This window comes from Oncorhynchus mykiss, chromosome 7 (assembly GCF_013265735.2).
Source record: "Oncorhynchus mykiss isolate Arlee chromosome 7, USDA_OmykA_1.1, whole genome shotgun sequence".
In the NCBI taxonomy this organism is placed as follows: domain Eukaryota; kingdom Metazoa; phylum Chordata; class Actinopteri; order Salmoniformes; family Salmonidae; genus Oncorhynchus; species Oncorhynchus mykiss.
Window position 1 is genome coordinate 71,512,851 of NC_048571.1, and position 17,560 is coordinate 71,530,410.

Sequence of the window (17,560 nt, forward strand, 5' to 3'; positions counted from 1 at the left end):
AATTAACACATTTACCTTCCTCACATTAATGTAAGTGCATTTGACATGGGTCATCTATCAACTCCTTTTGGTCATATTGTATAGATCAGGCTATATTCAATATAATGAATTAAGCGTCATTTTTTTTTTCAGAGAAAAACAATTCTCAGAGGTAAGTAAGTATTCCCCTTGTTTTTGATATTTTGATATTTGATATGGTCAACCTTTAGTTGTGTGTTGTCATGACGCGGTCTTACCACAACCTTTCTGTTGTCCTTTTCTTTTCCTCTAGACCTACAGCCAGACAGGATGATGACAACCAATGTATGTTCCAAACACAATACATAAAACACCACCACACTACTAACACAACGACACGCATGCATGCACAAACACATTGTAATTACATTTACATTTTGTTTCTGTTGTAGATGATTTGGTGTTGGGAGCCATGAGCAGTGCAGCCATGGTGGATTCTGGGGAAGCTGGGATATACAGTCTGATCACCTCTGTACCGGCCACGTTTCTGCCCTCAGGTGAGTCCATTCTGTTCATAACAAAATGTATTCTGTCCCCATCTTCCCGACCTTAGATGTGATCCTCAGAATAACCACACTCAATGTCAACTGTATTAACTTAAAGCAGAAAATAATGTGTCAGTCAGAGCATCTGGGTAGCATGAGAAAAGAGCTGTAAGTTAAACTCATTCCACAAGTGTCAAACTTATTCCACGGAGGACCGGGTGTCTGCAGGTTTTCGCTTCTCCCTTCACATAATTGATGAATTAAGGTCACTAATTAGTAAGGAAGTCCCCTCACCTGGTTGTTTAGGTCTTAATTTAAAGGCAAAAACTAAAATCCTCAGACACTAGGCCCTCCATGGAATGAGTTTGAAACCCCTGGTCTACAGGATGGTTTGAGTAAGGAGGAGAAGTGTGAAGTGACATTATTACATGTTACTTTCACTTCTGTTCAAAGTAATGTACACATGGACCCAATACCCCCTCCCCCCACGCACACATGTATAAACCCATGCTCCTCTCCCCACCCTTGTATAAGCCCATGCTCCTCTCCCCACCCTTGTATAAGCCCATGCTCCTCTCCCCACCCTTGTATAAGCCCATGCTCCTCTCCCCACCCGTGTATAAACCCATGCTCCTCTCCTCACCCGTGTATAAACCCATGCTCCTCTCCCCACCCTTGTATAAGCCCATGCTCCTCTCCTCACCCGTGTATAAACCCATGCTCCTCTCCCCACCCTTGTATAAGCCCATGCTCCTCTTCCCACCCGTGTATAAACCCATGCTCCTCTTCCCACCCGTGTATAAACCCATGCTCCTCTCCTCACCCGTGTATAAACCCATGCTCCTCTCCCCACCCGTGTATAAACCCATGCTCCTCTTCCCACCCGTGTATAAACCCATGCTCCTCTCCCCACCCGTGTATAAACCCATGCTCCTCTTCCCACCCGTGTATAAACCCATGCTCCTCTTACCACCCGTGTATAAACCCATGCTCCTCTCCTCACCCGTGTATAAACCCATGCTCCTCTTCCCACCCGTGTATAAACCCATGCTCCTCTTCCCACCCGTGTTTAAACCCATGCTCCTCTCCTCACCCGTGCATAAACCCATGCTCCTCTCCCCACCCGTGTATAAACCCATGCTCCTCTCCCCACCATTGCGCATACACACAACCTCTTACTTGTGGATTTTTAATGAATTTATTTGCAAATTATGGTGGAAAATAAGTATTTGGTCACCTACAAACAAGCAAGATTTCTGGCTCTCACAGACCTGTAACTTCTTCTTAAAGAGGCTCCTCTGTCCTCCACTCGTTACCTGTATTAATGGCACCTGTTTGAACTTGTTATCAGTATAAAAGACACCTGTCCACTACCTCAAACAGTCACACTCCAAACTCCACCATAATTTGCAAATAAATTCATTAAAAATCCTACAATGTGATTTTCTGGATTTCTTTTCTCATTTTGTCTGTCATAGTTGAAGTGTACCTATGATGAAAATTGCAGGCCTCTCTCATCTTTTTAGGTGGCAGAACTTGCACAATTGGTGGCTGACTAAATACTTTTTTGCCCCACTGTATATACTGCTTTTTATAGGACAGAAAGTTGTTTATGCCTGGATTTAGTTCTGGATGTAGTCATATCAGACATACATCAGAACATGTGTTAGTCTGAGCATCTTGAAAGTGTTTGAAACAGAGCTGTAAGTCTTCAGGGTGGTTTGACTCTGGAGGAAAAGTGTAAAGTGACATCAAGCACAGCAAAGAAACACAAGCAGAACAACAACTGGAGGCACGCACACACATTCTCACTCAGGCTCTCTCTGTGTTGTACAGGCCCTATTGAAGAGAATGGACAGTCATTTGAAAACTACACAGTAAGTTTAGAATCACCAACTGTGTTATGTGTGTGACTTTCAGTTTCAGATATGTGTTACATCCATAAAATATGCCTATTCCCAGAGGATTAGTTTTACAGCACTGTAGATTTAAAGGTCTAAAGTGAAACTGTTTCTTTTCTCTAGACTGATACGTACCACATATACTGCTCAATCCCTGACAAACTAGCAAACTCAGCCCAGCCGGATGGGTTGTACAGTCTTCTACAGGCACACTGAAACTACACCACTGGCTGTCTGTAGCTATGTCTCACACAAATACCCTCTTTGTCCCATGATGTGCTTTGTTTATTACATATAAAGTTACTGAGCGTATCCATAACATCTGTTACTGTGTTAGTAGTTTTATTTTGGAGGGGTCTGGTGGCATACTCCTGAATATTTGTCTGATTTTGTTCTCGTAGTAAACACAAAATCTACTGTGTATCTATTCTTTCAGCTGTGTCATTCCATAACGGTCAGATCAAAATCAACAAATACGGACATTTCAAAATGATATCAATAAATGTATAGCATATTAACACAACGCTATCATGCAACAAGGGAAATAGTAAATGAAGCGACATTCATTTAAATGAAGAACAAAAGAGTCTTAAATCTTAAAGAAAAATAACATAAATTCCCCAATATACAATATTACATTTTCCTTTGTGAAATGAATCTTGCCACTAACATTAAAATATGCTTATTACCTAGATGCTAGATGCACCAAAAAAGCTTGGGAAAAGTCTGAAAATGTAATAGACTTTTCCTCTTTTTATAGCAGGACTATTCATATTTATATTTCCCATACATGTTGCTTCAGGCTGCAAAATATATTTCAATTTTAAAATGTTAACGTTGTTGGCAACAGATCATAAAAATGGAAAATATAGATTTCCTAAATGCTACTCAAATATCCCCATCTGCCCACATTTACCTGTTATTTAATTTCCCAGTTTAAATTAAACTTACTCTGCCTCCCCTTCAATGTGCAGTGTTGTAGACACATACTAGCTTTTTAGTTCAATGACCTCTGAGCAGTTAAGATGTAAATGGTGTTGGTGCTATAACTTTGATGACAATTTATTTTCAAACTAAAATGAGGAGGGGGATTAGCCTCATTCGACCATTCTGATCTTGCCAGTTTACATTCTGTTTCGCTGCACACGAGAGTTCAGAAGATATGGAGGAGGGGGGGGGGGGTGGTGTGTGTGGCACGATCGTTGTATGAAGGAGACCAAGGTGCAGCGTGGTATACGTACATTCTCTTTATTAAAAGAATGAACACCGAACAAACTAACAAACGAAACGTGAAGCTATACAATAGAGTGCTGACAGGCAACTGCACATAGTCAAGATCCCACACCAGAAAGTGGGAAAAAAAGGCCTGTCTAAATATGATGCCCAATCAGAGACAATGATAAACAGCTGTCTCTGATTGGGAACCATATCAGGCCAATATAGACATACATAACCTCTAGACATACAGTGGGGAGAACAAGTATTTGAAACACTGCCTATTTTGCAGGTTTTCCTACTTACAAAGCATGTAGATGTCTGTAATTTTTATCATAGGTACACTTCAACTGTGAGAGACGGAATCTAAAACAAAAATCCAGAAAATCACATTGTATGATTTTTAAGTAATTCATTTGCATTTTATTGCGTGACTTAAGTATTTGATCACCTACCAACCAGTAAGAATTCCGGCTCTCACAGACCTGTTAGTTTTTCTTTAAGAATCCCTCCTGTTCTCCACTCATTACCTGTATTAACTGCACCTGTTTGAACTCGTTACCTGTATACAAGACACCTGTCCACTCACTCAATCAAACAGACTCCAACCTCTCCACAATGGCCAAGACCAGAGAGCTGTGTAAGGACATCAGGTATAAAATTGTAGGCCTGCACAAGGCTGGGATGGGCTACAGGACAATAGGCAAGCAGCTTGGTGAGAAGGCAACAAATGTTGGTGAAATTATTAGAAAATGGAAGAAGTTCAAGATGACGGTCAATCACCCTCAGTCTGGGGCTCCAAGCAAGATCTCACCTCGTGGGGAGTCAATTATCATGAGGAAGGTGAGGGATCAGCCCAGAACTACACGGCAGGACCTGGTCAATGACCACAGTCTCAAAGAAAACCATTAGTAATACACTACGCCGTCATGGATTAAAATCCTGCAGCGCACGCAAGGTCCCCCTGCTCAAGCCAGCGCATGTCCAGGCCCGTCTGAAGTTTGCCAATGACCATCTGGATGATCCAGAGGAGGAATGGGAGAAGGTCATGTGGTCTGATGAGACAAAAATAGAGCTTTTTGGTCTAAACTCCACTCGCCGTGTTTGGAGGAAGAAGAAGGATGAGTACAACCCCAAGAACACCATCCCAACCATGAAGCATGGAGGTGGAAACATCATTCTTTGGGGATGCTTTACTGCAAAGGGGACAGGATGACTGCACCGTATTGAGGGGAGGATGGATGGGGCCATGTATCGCGAGATCTTGGCCAACAACCTCCTTCCCTCAGTAAGAGCATTGAAGATGGGTCGTGGCTGGGTCTTTCAGCATTACAACGACCCAAAACACACAGCCAGGGCAACTAAGGAGTGGCTCCGTAAGAAGCATCTCAAGGTCCTGGAGTGGCCTAGCCAGTCTCCAGACCTGAACCCAATAGAAAATCTTTGGAGGGGGCTGAAAGTCCGTATTGCCCAGCGACCGCCCCGAAACCTGAAGGATCTGGATAAGGTCTGTATGGAGGAGTGGGCCAAAATCCCTGCTGCAGTGAGTGCAAACCTGGTCAAGAACTACAGGAAACATATGATCTCTGTAATTGCAAACAAAGGTTTTTGTACCAAATATTAAGTTCTGCTTTTCTGATGTATCAAATACTTATGTCATGCAATAAAATGCAAATTAATTACTTAAAAATCATACAATGTGATTTTCTGGATTTTTGGATTTTAGATTCCGTCTCTCACAGTTGAAGTGTACCTATGATAAAAAAAAATGATAGACCTCTACAGGCTTTGTAAGTAGGAAAACCTGCAAAATCGACAGTGTATCAAATACTTGTTCTCCCCACTGTACATAAACCCCTAAACATACAGAAACCTAGAGTACCCACCCTAGTCACACCCTGACCTAACCAAAATATATAGAAAACAGAGCTATCTAAGGCCAGGGGGTGGCTTTTAGGAAAAAGGGGTGGCTCCCCCTCTTTTATAAGCCACTCCTCTATAAAACCTTTGAGGTACAGTAAATACAACGTCCTATGCTTTTTTTTGTTGCTCTGTATGAAATGCTCTCTTCTGTAAAAAGAAAAACCACGCAGAATAAATGGACTTCAACCTTTGGCAACACTGGGTGTTATTGACTACAAGTAGTCACAGACATTGATATTTTTGGTCTTGTATCCAGGTTCTGTGTAGTCAGTGCTACTGTGAGGGGGGCAGAGAGGCCTGCATTCTCCTGCAGCAGTCAGACAGTCTACAGGTCACATACCGGTACATGGACTGTATGCTGCCACTTATCCACACAAACAGGTGCACCAGTGTAGATGTGCACACACAGCAGGATGGAGAGGATGACATGAGTCAGGTCGCTTCGTGTCCATATGATAATTCAGCCTATCACATTTCAGACACTCGTTGTGTTCAGAGGGGTTAAGGATGGAAATGCAGATTAACCAAAATTCAGATACATTCAATCACATACAATATTTACCAGATTTGAGCAAAACCCAATTCACCCTCCAAAAATACTAATATGAGCAATGTATTAAGGCATCTGACAATTACTGTAAGTGTCACAGTTTAGGGTGAGCCCCTTGTTACTCCACCAACACATGACTGTTTTCAGCACACCCCCAACACAGACCAGGACAGGTAAGTATGCCCAGGGTAAGTTTTTTTTATTTTAAATTCATGGGTTACCATGTATCGGGCCCCGTTCCCTACCCCCAACGGCAGACTGCACGATTTTCCCAGACTGTGTCTGCCTGGCTCACTCAGGTAGGTTACACTCCCCCTGACTCCCTCAGGTAGGTTACCCTCCCCCTGACTCCCTCAGGTAGGTTACCCTCCCCCTGGCTCCCTCAGGTAGGTTACCCTCCCCCTGACTCCCTCAGGTAGGTTACCCTGCCCATGACTCCCTCAGGTAGGTTAGCCTCCCCCTGACTCCCTCAGGTAGGTTACCCTCCCCCTGACTCCCTCAGGTAGGTTACCCTCCCCCTGACTCCCTCGGGTAGGTTACCCTCCCCCTGACTCCCTCGGGTAGGTTACACTCTCCCTGACTCCCTCAGGTAGGTTACACTCTCCCTGACTCCCTCAGGTAGGTTAGCCTCCCCCTGACTCCCTCAGGTAGGTTACCCTCCCCCTGACTCCCTCAGGTAGGTTACCCTCCCCCTGACTCCCTCAGGTAGGTTACCCTCCCCCTGACTCCCTCAGGTAGGTTACCCTCCCCCTGACTCCCTCAGGTAGGTTACCCTCCCCTCGACTCCCTCAGGTAGGTTACCCTCCCCCCGACTCCCTCAGGTAGGTTACCCTCCTCCCGACTCCCTCAGGTAGGTTACCCTCCCCATGACTCCCTCAGGTAGGTTACCCTCCCCATGACTCCCTCAGGTAGGTTACCCTCCCCATGACTCCCTCAGGTAGGTTACCCTCCCCATGACTCCCTCAGGTAGGTTACCCTCCCCATGACTCCCTCAGGTAGGTTACCCTCCCCCCGACTCCCTCAGGTAGGTTACCCTCCCCCCGACTCCCTCAGGTAGGTTAGTCTCCCCCCGACTCCCTCAGGTAGGTTAGCCTCCCCCCGACTCCCTCAGGTAGGTTACCCTCCCCCCGACTCCCTCAGGTAGGTTAGCCTCCCCCCGACTCCCTCAGGTAGGTTAGCCACCCCCCGACTCCCTCAGGTAGGTTACCCTCCCCATGACTCCCTCAGGTAGGTTACCCTCCCCATGACTCCCTCAGGTAGGTTACCCTCCCCCCGACTCCCTCAGGTAGGTTAGTCTCCCCCCGACTCCCTCAGGTAGGTTAGCCTCCCCCCGACTCCCTCAGGTAGGTTAGCCTCCCCCCGAATCCCTCAGGTAGGTTAGCCTCCCCCCGAATCCCTCAGGTAGGTTAGCCTCCCCCCGACTCCCTCAGGTAGGTTAGCCTCCCCCCGACTCCCTCAAGTAGGTTAGCCTCCCCCCGACTCCCTCAGGTAGGTTAGCCTCCCCCCGACTCCCTCAGGTAGGTTAGCCTCCCCCCGACTCCCTCAGGTAGGTTAGCCTCCCCCCGACTCCCTCAGGTAGGTTAGCCTCCCCCCGACTCCCTCGGGTAGGTTAGCCTCCCCCTGACTCCCTCGGGTAGGTTAGCCTCCCCCTGACTCCCTCGGGTAGGTTAGCCTCCCCCTGACTCCCTCGGGTAGGTTAGCCTCCCCCTGACTCCCTCGGGTAGGTTAGCCTCTCCCTGACTCCCTCAGGTAAATAGTGGGCATACAAACGTAACACTGCAACACACTGCACACTGAATTGTTCTGATATGGCACTGAAACAAGATAGTTATTGTCAGTGGCAACCTGTCATTGCCTGTTTTGCATGTTATTTTGGCTGTAATACGTGTCACATATCAGTTTGCAAACAATGTAAAAAATCGATAAATAATAATTTACTTAATAAAGCCGCATACAAACTAGGTATTTTTATTTCTTGAGTAAGGCAGCTCCAAAATGTAGGTGTTTCAGCCTAGCTCTGTGCTTTCTGTGGTTGTGGGGCAGCCAGTGGAAAATACAGATCGTATAGGTTGGTAATGTTCTCTAGTTGTGCCGTGATTGGCTCTGTGTTCTGTCACTCCTTCCGTTAAAAGACACAGACTAAATTTATTTTAACACGTACAGTAAGCTAATACCATTTTTTTTACCAGTCTCTCTGACACTAGTCACCCTAAATTCAAGGCCCTTGGATGCTGCCATAGAGTTACATTAGAAGTGCCTGTCCAAGAAGGCTCAAGGTCATTGGCCACAAATAAAATGATGTCAATACATGTTATATCTACAGTAGCTTTGATTGGACCGAACATCTCAACATCGTACTTGCAAAATCTTAGCTAGTAAGCTAACAGTCATCATCATGAATCAAGTCGACAATCTACTTGCAAATCCTTTTCAATCCTTGTTATATGAAGATAAATATTAAAGAGAAATTATAGATAAAACGTATTGGTGCTAATCGGCCGTTGGATATTAACATTACACAGCAAGTTGGAAATCGCAAATTCAACAATGAGTGGTTTGGAAGGAATCAGAGGCTAACTGCAAGCATTGCAAAGCCATCACTAGCCTGCTTGTCAGTTGAGTGGGTGTGTGGTCCCAAATCTGGGTTTAATGGTCTCTTTTCCAAGATTAAAAGGATAATCATTCAACATTGGCCATGATGTCAATCCAGCATGACTTCTGCCGCGCTTTAAACAACTGGAAACTCGGAACTGGGAACTCTGATAAAAACTAGCTCCAACTGGGAACTCTGATAAAAACTAGCTCCAACTGGGAACTCTGATAAAAACCAGCTCCAACTGGGAACTCTGATAAAAACTAGCTCCAACTGGGAACTCTGATAAAAACTAGCTCCAACTGGGAACTCTGATTAAAAACTAGCTCCAACTGGGAACTCTGATAAAAACTAGCTCCAACTGGGAACTCTGATAAAAACTAGCTCCAACTGGGAACTCTGATAAAAACTAGCTCCAACTGGGAACTCTGATTAAAAACTAGCTCCAACTGGGAACTCTGATAAAAACTAGCTCCAACTGGGAACTCTGATAAAAACTAGCTCCAACTGGGAACTCTGATAAAAACTAGCTCCAACTGGGAACTCTGATAAAAACTAGCTCCAACTGGGAACTCTGATAAAAACTAGCTCCAACTGGGAACTCTGATAAAAACCAGCTCCAACTGGGAACTCTGATAAAAACCAGCTCCAACTGGGAACTCTGATAAAAACCAGCTCCAACTGGGAACTCTGATAAAAACTAGCTCCAACTGGGAACTCTGATAAAAACTAGCTCCAACTGGGAACTCTGATAAAAACTAGCTCCAACTGGGAACTCTGATAAAAACTAGCTCCAACTGGGAACTCTGTTAAAAACCAGCTCCAACTGGGAACTCTGATAAAAACTAGCTCCAACTGGGAACTCTGATAAAAACCAGCTCCAACTGGGAACTCTGATAAAAACCAGCTCCAACTGGGAACTCTGATAAAAACCAGCTCCAACTGGGAACTCTGATAAAAACTAGCTCCAACTGGGAACTCTGATAAAAACTAGCTCCAACTGGGAACTCTGATAAAAACTAGCTCCAACTGGGAACTCTGATAAAAACTAGCTCCAACTGGGAACTCTGATAAAAACCAGCTCCAACTGGGAACTCTGATAAAAACCAGCTCCAACTGGGAACTCTGATTAAAAACTAGCTCCAACTGGGAACTCTGATTAAAAACTAGCTCCAACTGGGAACTCTGATAAAAACTAGCTCCAACTGGGAACTCTGATAAAAACTAGCTCCAACTGGGAACTCTGATAAAAACTAGCTCCAACTGGGAACTCTGATAAAAACTAGCTCCAACTGGGAACTCTGATAAAAACTAGCTCCAACTGGGAACTCTGATAAAAACTAGCTCCAACTGGGAACTCTGATAAAAACTAGCTCCAACTGGGAACTCTGATAAAAACTAGCTCCAACTGGGAACTCTGATTAAAAACTAGCTCCAACTGGGAACTCTGATAAAAACTAGCTCCAACTGGGAACTCTGATAAAAACTAGCTCCAACTGGGAACTCTGATAAAAACTAGCTCCAACTGGGAACTCTGATAAAAACTAGCTCCAACTGGGAACTCTGATAAAAACTAGCTCCAACTGGGAACTCTGATAAAAACCAGCTCCAACTGGGAACTCTGATAAAAACTAGCTCCAACTGGGAACTCTGATAAAAACTAGCTCCAACTGGGAACTCTGATAAAAACTAGCTCCAACTGGGAACTCTGATAAAAACTAGCTCCAACTGGGAACTCTGATAAAAACTAGCTCCAACTGGGAACTCTGATAAAAACCAGCTCCAACTGGGAACTCTGATAAAAACTAGCTCCAACTGGGAACTCTGATAAAAACTAGCTCCAACTGGGAACTCTGATAAAAACCAGCTCCAACTGGGAACTCTGATAAAAACCAGCTCCAACTGGGAACTCTGATAAAAACTAGCTCCAACTGGGAACTCTGATAAAAACTAGCTCCAACTGGGAACTCTGATAAAAACTAGCTCCAACTGGGAACTCTGATAAAAACTAGCTCCAACTGGGAACTCTGATAAAAACCAGCTCCAACTGGGAACTCTGATAAAAACCAGCTCCAACTGGGAACTCTGATAAAAACTAGCTCCAACTGGGAACTCTGATAAAAACTAGCTCCAACTGGGAACTCTGATAAAAACCAGCTCCAACTGGGAACTCTGATAAAAACCAGCTCCAACTGGGAACTCTGATAAAAACTAGCTCCAACTGGGAACTCTGATAAAAACTAGCTCCAACTGGGAACTCTGATAAAAACCAGCTCCAACTGGGAACTCTGATAAAAACCAGCTCCAACTGGGAACTCTGATAAAAACTAGCTCCAACTGGGAACTCTGATAAAAACTAGCTCCAACTGGGAACTCTGATAAAAACCAGCTCCAACTGGGAACTCTGATAAAAACTAGCTCCAACTGGGAACTCTGATAAAAACCAGCTCCAACTGGGAACTCTGATAAAAACCAGCTCCAACTGGGAACTCTGATAAAAACTAGCTCCAACTGGGAACTCTGATAAAAACCAGCTCCAACTGGGAACTCTGATAAAAACCAGCTCCAACTGGGAACTCTGATAAAAACCAGCTCCAACTGGGAACTCTGATAAAAACCAGCTCCAACTGGGAACTCTGATAAAAACCAGCTCCAACTGGTAACTCTGATAAAAACCAGCTCCAACTGGGAACTCTGATAAAAACTAGCTCCAACTGGGAACTCTGATAAAAACCAGCTCCAACTGGGAACTCTGATAAAAACTAGCTCCAACTGGGAACTCTGATAAAAACTAGCTCCAACTGGGAACTCTGATAAAAACTAGCTCCAACTGGGAACTCTGATAAAAACTAGCTCCAACTGGGAACTCTGATAAAAACTAGCTCCAACTGGGAACTCTGATTAAAAACTAGCTCCAACTGGGAACTCTGATAAAAACTAGCTCCAACTGGGAACTCTGATAAAAACTAGCTCCAACTGGGAACTCTGATAAAAACCAGCTCCACCTGGGAACTCTGATAAAAACTAGCTCCAACTGGGAAAATACCTTTTGAATGGTCATCCAACTCGGAATTGTAAGTCGGAAACTCAGGCCTCTTTCTAGAGCTCTGACCTGAAGATCACTGACGTCATCAAGATTCGACCTTGTTCTTTTCTGAGTTCTCAGTTGTCTTGGAAGCACCATAAATCCAGAGAATGCCAGACATTAATGACAACTTTTTCCCCATGACGGACCGTCGCACCACCTTTCTGTTTAAGTGAGCACAGTCCAAAAATGTTTTGTATGCTGCTGCATAAATGATGTAATATGCCAGGAGATATGTATACTGTAGCCAAGAAAGTAATATTAAGTGTATTAAGCAAGATGGCAGGTAAGCTGTTAGCAGCCCATGTGCCTCGCCCTAATAATTAAGTCCCTTTTCCACACTTAATTTCACCTACTTTTCTGACTTGGTGGTGCACATGTAGCCTATAGCCTGTTTTAGATACAGTGCCTTGCGAAAGTATTCGGCCCCCTTGAACTTTGCGACCTTTTGCCACATTTCAGGCTTCAAACATAAAGATATAAAACTGTATTTTTTTGTGAAGAATCAACAACAAGTGGGACACAATCATGAAGTGGAACGACATTTATTGGATATTTCAAACTTTTTTAACAAATCAAAAACTGAAAAATTGGGCGTGCAAAATTATTCAGCCCCCTTAAGTTAATACTTTGTAGCACCACCTTTTGCTGCGATTACAGCTGTAAGTCGCTTGGGGTATGTCTCTATTAGTTTTGCACATCGAGAGACTGAATTTTTTTCCCATTCCTCCTTGCAAAACAGCTCGAGCTCAGTGAGGTTGGATGGAGAGCATTTGTGAACAGCAGTTTTCAGTTCTTTCCACAGATTCTCGATTGGATTTAGGTCTGGACATTGACTTGGCCATTCTAACACCTGGATATGTTTATTTTTGAACCATTCCATTGTAGATTTTGCTTTATGTTTTGGATCATTGTCTTGTTGGAAGACAAATCTCCGTCACAGTCTCAGGTCTTTTGCAGACTCCATCAGGTTTTCTTCCAGAATGGTCCTGTATTTGGCTCCATCCATCTTCCCATCAATTTTAACCATCTTCCCTGTCCCTGCTGAAGAAAAGCAGGCCCAAACCATGATGCTGCCACCACCATGTTTGACAGTGGGGATGGTATGTTCAGGGTGATGAGCTGTGTTGCTTTTACGCCAAACATAACGTTTTGCATTGTTGCCAAAAAGTTCAATTTTGGGTTTCATCTGACCAGAGCACCTTCTTCCATATGTTTGGTGTGTCTCCCAGGTGGCTTGTGGCAAACTTTAAACAACACTTTTTATGGATATCTTTAAGAAATGGCTTTCTTCTTGCCACTCTTCCATAAAGGCCAGATTTGTGCAATATACGACTGATTGTTGTCCTATGGACAGAGTCTCCCACCTCAGCTGTAGATCTCTGCAGTTCATCCAGAGTGATCATGGGCCTCTTGGCTGCATCTCTGATCAGTCTTCTCCTTGTATGAGCTGAAAGTTTAGAGGGACGGCCAGGTCTTGGTAGATTTGCAGTGGTCTGATACTCCTTTCATTTCAATATTATCGCTTGCACAGTGCTCCTTGGGATGTTTAAAGCTTGGGAAATCTTTTTGTATCCAAATCCGGCTTTAAACTTCTTCACAACAGTATCTCGGACCTGCCTGGTGTGTTCCTTGTTCTTCATGATGCTCTCTGCGCTTTTAACGGACCTCTGAGACTATCACAGTGCAGGTGCATTTATACGGAGACTTGATTTACACACAGGTGGATTGTATTTATCATCATTAGTCATTTAGGTCAACATTGGATCATTCAGAGATCCTCACTGAACTTCTGGAGAGAGTTTGCTGCACTGAAAGTAAATGGGCTGAATAATTTTGCACGCCCAATATTTCAGTTTTTGATTTGTTAAAAAAGTTTGAAATCTCCAATAAATGTCATTCCACTTCATGATTGTGTCCCACTTGTTGTTGATTCTTCACAAAAAAATACAGTTTTATATCTTTATGTTTGAAGCCTGAAATGTGGCAAAAGGTCGCAAAGTTCAAGGGGACCGAATACTTTCGCAAGGCACTGTAAATGTAATCATTGACCATGGTAAGCGCTTTCATTGTCTGCTTATATGCCCAATTTATTTATTTGTTTTTGGGGCAGAAGGTAGCCTAGTGGTTAGAGCGTTGGGCCAGTAACTGAAAGGTTGCTGGATTGAATCCCCAAGCTGACAAGGTAAAAATTTGTCGTTCTGCCCCTGAACAAGGCAGTCAACTCACTGTTCCCCGATAGGCCATCATTGTAAATAAGAATTTGTTCTTAACTGACTTGCATAGGTAAATAAAAAAGGAATGATAATTCATCCTACGGTTCTGACTTGGTGTACAGGGAGAATACTGTAAGAACGGCACATGTTCTGAATTCTGTTGCTGTACATCTCAAAAGTGCTGAAAAAATGGTCATATTGACTACGTCTGTCCTAGCTCGCTCATTAATGTCCTAATCGAAATAACGGATTGTCTCTTATCCGCTCGTCATCCTCTTATGCCATAGTTTGTACATCTCAATTGTCAGTAGAAACCACATTTGTTTAAGCAAGTCAGCCATATCAGCTATGTTTTTTTAAAGGCAGTAAATGAGGCTGAATAAAATGTATTGCTGCAACACAAGGCTCCGCTGATAGCCAGGTGTAGCAGTGGTAAGGTGTTGGGTCTGCTGTTGGGACTCTGCTGTTGGGACAGCTTTATTTAGGCCCTAACAGTTTGTGGGCACCGTTTTTCACTTTTATTGTGAAATGAATGTATTGTTTAGTGTTGTGTTGTGTAGTGGCTTTGCTGGCATGCATCTAAAAAACATGTTTTGGGGTTTGCCCCACCAAGATTTACATGCTAAAACCGCCACTGGTAATTCTAAGGGAAGGCACTGCAAACAATATGGTGAAAGGCACTATAATCTCGCTCTGGTGCTGCACACAATATGAGACCCATCCTTGGCCCTGCTCTACTCTGCCAACCCTCTAAAGGACTACTGCTATGGGACAAATAGAGAGGGGGAAAGACACACAAAATAACATATAGAAAGGGTGGGGAAAGGTTCTAGATTTCTAGGGTCCGATGAGAACCATTTCCCCACAAAATCAAATAAACGTCTCCCTGTTCTGGAACGCGCCCGGTCTGAGACTGCTTGGCGACGTCACTGATAGCCCCGCCTCCGGTGCTAAACGAGAGGAAGACAGATGGCAGGGAAACCTGCCGACAATAGTGGCTTCTAGTGGAGTGGCAAAACAGCCCAGAGAGAGTAGTGTGAGGGGAACAGAGGAATAATCACATCCCTTACTTGGTGGAGCTAAAGCTCCTAGATGTCCTTTATACCAATGCCTCTCTCGGTCCATTGCTCTCCAATCACCACGCAGCTCCACAGCCCCAGTTCGTCGTCAACTCAGACGCCCACTTCCTCACTCAAATTCGCCAGTAAGACTTCTCGTCCCACATACACTGGTCCAGTGCGATCACCACAAACAAGACATGGACACTTGCATGGGAGACTGATCCCCACAGAGAGACATTCTGTGCTCAACTCCCAGCCCCGAACACCACAAAACACAAGGTTTTTAAAGGAAATTACAGACAATCCTCAGCTACCTGTCTGATTAGCTAATCCGCTGCAGGTGGGTCTGATCACACCAGCCCCGCCACCCTGTCCCCCCCTTTCTCTACAGTCGTCCTGACTATCCTGAACTAGCCAACTGTGCCCGGTACGTGTCTACCCATCTAGGGGCCCAACCACCTTACCTCTAGCATCCTGAACCGCTGGGGGAGCAGCAGCCTCTTCTCTGTCCAGAGGAACGGCAGTGCGCCTGACTGGGTACCATGTGTAGTTGTGCCAGTCCGGCCAAGGGATCTGGCTCAGCTAAACATTGTTTGATTGGCTAGATGGGGGGAGAGTTGAATCTGGGTGCGGCCTGAAGGTTGGGTAGGGGCAAGGCCGCACATGGTTCCTATGAATTGTCACTATTGGTCCCCTTCCCTCTGGTCAGACACGAAGGACTGGCAGTCCAAGCCGAAGGTGTCCTAGAATGACAAAAGGCTGCGGTTGCCATTGTGGGGCTAGTTTACCCTGATCACATTGTGTATGTGAATTGAAGGGGGTCTAAGGTTTCCGGGATGATGGAAACCCTAGACCCTGGAGCAGGCTTGGCAGGGGTGTGGCTTCTGGAGTGGGCGGGTTCCTGGTAATTTGCAAACATTTACTTTTCTCATATTAATGTGTTTTTGACATGGGATAATCTATCAACTCATTTTGGTCATATTATATACACCAGGCTATATTCAATATAATTAATTTAGCCTATTTTGTTTTTCAGAGGAAAAACAATTCTCAGAGGTAAGAATTCCCAAAGTGGATATTTTATGATGCATTTTCTATCTCAACCTTTAGTTCTGTGTTGTCATGACGAGGTCTTACCAGAACCTTTTTGTCTTACCAGAACCCTTTTGTTCTCTTTTCATAGAACTACAGCCAATAAGTCCTTGTCAACACCACCACACTACTAACACAACTACACACATGTACAAAATTTTGTAATTATCTTTTCATTGTGTTTCTGTTGTAGATAACTTGGTGATTGGAGCTGTGAACAGTGGAGGCATGGTGGATTCTGGGGATGCTGGGATGTATTCTCTGAGCATCTCTGTACCGTCCACATTTTTGGCCTCAGGTAAGTCCATTCTGTTTCTAAATAAACGTTTTCTGTCCACGTCTTCCCGACCTGGAACGTGAATTTGAGACCCTCAGCACAACAAAACTTTGTCACTCAATATCAACAGTACTAACTTTTAACAGAAAAGTATGTGTTATTCAGAGCATCTGGGTAGCGTGAGAACAGAACTGTAAGTCTACAGGGTGGTTTGAGTCAGGAGGAGAAGTGTGATGTGATATTATCACATCATGCTTTCACTTCTTCTGTTCTGCTGTTATTAATGCACTGGGGCAAAACTTGGTAAAGTAACACACACATGACCCGACCAGCAGTCACAACCTCTTAATCATGGCATTGTCTTTCTGTGATGTACAGGTGGTTTGATGTCATGAGGAGAAGAGTGAAGTGACATGACATCAGACCTTATTTTCACTTCTGTTCTGATGTAATGCACTGACACTCACTCACTCACTCACTCACTCACTCACTCACTCACTCACTCAGGCTCCCTCTGTGTTGTTCAGGCCCTGTTAAAGCCAATCGACAGTCACCTGAAAACAACGTAAATTTATAATCTGTAGCTTTGTCTCACACGTCTCACAAATACCCTCACACATGATGTCCTTTGTTTAACCATAACATCACCGGGGGCAAACTACCAGCCCTCCAGGACACCTACAGCACCCAATGTCACAGGAAGACCAAATATCATCAAGGACATCAACCACACGAGCCAAGGCCTATACACCCCGCTACCATCCAGAAGGCGAGGTCAGTACAGGTGCATCAAAGCTGGGGCTGAAAAACAGCTTCTATCTCAAGGCCATCAATCACTTTGGCACTAATTTCAGAACCTTGATGTCATTTTTCAAAACTCTAGACACAAAATGCACATTTTTCAAAACTCTAACACTTTTTCCAATTGCTTGGAAACAACACACATAAAGCTAAGATCATTTGTTCATTGAACTAAAATCACCTGTTCAAAATGACACAACTTAACCTCAGTGTTACCATTTCAAAATGCAATTCACACATTACAATTGAAATGACTGTCTATTAATTTCATTACAATGATCTAACTATCAATTGATACAACTGCTCAAAATGATAAGTAACTGTTGCATTACTCTTAATGTAT

General features: G+C 44.1%; 1 long non-coding RNA gene across 1 annotated transcript; it reads left to right on the top strand.

Annotated features, from left to right (window-relative positions):
* Positions 1-269: 269 nt before the first annotated feature.
* LOC118965390 lies at positions 270-3,020 on the top strand. Its single transcript, XR_005052719.1, has 4 exons — positions 270-303; positions 411-515; positions 2,340-2,380; positions 2,528-3,020. It is a non-coding gene; the product is annotated as an uncharacterized LOC118965390 (long non-coding RNA).
* Positions 3,021-17,560: the final 14,540 nt, after the last annotated feature.